The sequence below is a fragment of the Urocitellus parryii genome, chromosome 1, assembly GCF_045843805.1.
Source record: "Urocitellus parryii isolate mUroPar1 chromosome 1, mUroPar1.hap1, whole genome shotgun sequence".
Classification (NCBI taxonomy): Eukaryota; Metazoa; Chordata; class Mammalia; order Rodentia; family Sciuridae; genus Urocitellus; species Urocitellus parryii.
Window position 1 is genome coordinate 176,983,994 of NC_135531.1, and position 2,929 is coordinate 176,986,922.

Below are 2,929 nucleotides of genomic sequence, written 5' to 3' on the forward strand. Positions count from 1 at the left end.
TATATATATATATATATATATATATATATATATAGTTTGTTTCCGAAACAACAACTTGCTAAATTGCTGAGGCTGTCTTTGAACTTGTTATCCTCCTGCCTCAGCCTCCTGAGCCACTGAGATTATAGGCATGTGCCTCTGCTCCTGACCTAGCTTCAGTTTTAATCAACCATCAGGGACACTGGATCTGTAAGATTTACAATTTAATGGTATTACAATCTCTTTCATAAAATTAAATTGGATTTATATTGAGCTCTCAAGACATGACATTCCTTCCATTTTCACAAACCTCAGGAATGCAGCATAATCATTACTGAAATAAAAGTCAACCAATAAATACGAAAGTGACACAAGCCTACTAGTGCTGTACTGTGAGAAAGGGAAGCCCATCTGCACACTCTGGAGTTAGGTTCTACCTGCAGGAGGCCACAGCTGTGTGGAGACCTCCTGGTGCAGCCACCACCACTATGTCCAAGCAAGAGCCAGAATTGTCACCCAAGGATTTGGGGGATAAGAAGAAAGGAGAATATATTAAGTCATTGGACAGAATAGCAGTAATATTTGGTTCAAAATGAAAATGACAATGTCACAGGAGAGCATGGAGCTCTAAGCCTCAGTTCTTGTGTTCCCACAAAATAAAATTTAAAGTCAGACATAAAAATGTCAAGTGAGGGAATGGTATTATGAGTGGAAGCAAATTCAGACTCAAGCAAAGAACCCAAGGGGGAAGGAGGGGGGGGCATAGAGGGAGTGAGGAGCGGGGAGGGAAAGGGAGAGAGACACACAGAGAGAGAGACCTTTAAGCAGAGAGAGACAAAGGAATAAGGCTGTTGAAAATTTATTACTGTTGATGTTTATCAGCAAAACTGTGTTCCACCTTCTATAGTCTTTAGCATTCAGATGTTTATCTCCTCCTTCACATTGACAGAAGAGTTTTGGTCCTTAGTTGGTCCTTTCTGAAACTGTCAGGGCAACCATCCCATTTAGGGGCCTCCATCTACAAGTCAGTGCTATGTTCATGCAGGTGCTGGGGTCAATGACTGAGAAGACTTGATCTTAGTGTACTTGCATTGTTAAGGAAATTTCCCTTCTGAAATACGTGGAGAAACCTACGGGCGATAAATCCTAACTTTACAAGGACCTCAGTGACCCTGCCAGGAGTTAGTACCATTGATCTTTCCTTCTAGATGGATTTCTTTATTAAGTTGCCTTTGGTTCCATCCATTTATGTTCAGGGTTAGTACACTTTTTGTTCTATAAGATACTTGATTGGTCATTGAAGGCAATTTCAAAGAAACCCGTGCCTCTTCTACATTTTCAGTTTACATTTCACCACTCATAACTACTACCAAATAAAAACACATCTCAAGAAACTCAAAGAATCACACTGTCAAAGAATCACACTGTCAAAGATAGAGAGTTCCATGAACTTACTCAGGTTTCTCTTTGATGCTCAGAGAATTACTGATAATTTTACTCCAAAAGAACTCACAATGGAGGAACAAGATGTGGTAGAAGTTTATCAGGAACAAATTGGAGGGGGGGGGGTCTGACATTCAGCAGTTTAGATATTCTTTTATTTTTTATTGTTGATGATACTATTTGAAATAAGACTCAATTTCACAAGGTCAGGCTTTTGAATAGCATATTTACAAACCTCCAAAATCTCCAAAGAAACAAGTTCATCCACAGAACTTGCAAAAAGCAATTTCTACCTATGGTCAAGCAAAAAAAAAAAATGAATTATGGTCTTGAATTAATGCAAAAGTGCTGTAGAGATCTCCAAAAATGCATTCAAGTGAAAGGAAATACGAAAAAAAGATATGTATCTTCTTTTCATTCTAATGTGGGTCTTAAGGACAGAGTATGCTTATATAGGAATGGTATTATAAGAGCTAGAGATATCATGAAATAATGCTGGGTCGGTTCTTCCCTACTACTTATAAAATGGGTAAAAGTTTGCATAAATTAAACGGTTTGACCAGTTTATTCAGTAAGTAGGTTTATGCCAGCTGGAAGTAGATGCCAGTATTCTAAACTCTATGCTGTACATAGTGGTTGATCAGGCAGCAAAATAAGATGCAAGTAGAAAAGATATAAAATAGTAATTTCAATTTCTTCAGTGAAATCTCAGTACATCTCTTATCTATAAGCATGATGTGATTTTTCCTTCTTAGCTCCTACAATATTATGTCTGAGGTACTCTGGTAAATTGTATCAAATGCTATCTTGTATTGCTAGAATGTTTTTCATTTATATCCTTTACCCATTCATCCAACAATCACTATAATTCAATAAGTATGTGTCAGAAACCAAAATCAGCTTCAAAAATCACTATAGATACTTGAACATAAAATGTGGCACTCAGAGAAAGAGGTGTGGGTTGAATATATTGTTACAAAACTACTTCTACTAAGGTGATGTTAATACCCTTAAAGTTAGGAGTGTAGCTTATTGATTTGCTGTTCCATATAGAGTGTCCTTCCATTTGCATAATATGACTGCTAACTTTCCCTTTAAAGTTGAAGATAGAAAAATCTTTGATTAAGGGATTCTTGTGGCTTTGAAACTTTTTGATTGTAATATATAGTGACATTCAGTAAAAATTACATTAAAAAATACCTATGTGATATAAACACATACATATACCTTTGATACTCACGATTGCAGTGTACTTTATTTTCTATTCTATTGTACTCTCTCCCCATTTATTTTATTATTTTTCTTTTTTATTTTACAATGATATTTGTGATGCTTGATGTTAAATACACAACCTAGTAATGAATTGTAACTTGCTGAAAAATACTGCTCTTAAAAAAAAAATCTTAAAGACTTCTATATCCAGGGTTGTTCATAATAGTCCTGGAAATAACTGAAATCAACAATAAAATAATCAAGAATAAATATAAAAAATTGAAAAATAAATTTT

At 35.4% G+C, this 2,929-nt stretch overlaps 1 pseudogene; it reads left to right on the top strand.

Moving 5' to 3' along the window:
- Nucleotides 1-467: 467 nt before the first annotated feature.
- Nucleotides 468-1,553, top strand: LOC113188676 (small ubiquitin-related modifier 1 pseudogene; annotated as a pseudogene).
- The last annotated feature ends 1,376 nt before the right edge of the window (nucleotides 1,554-2,929 follow it).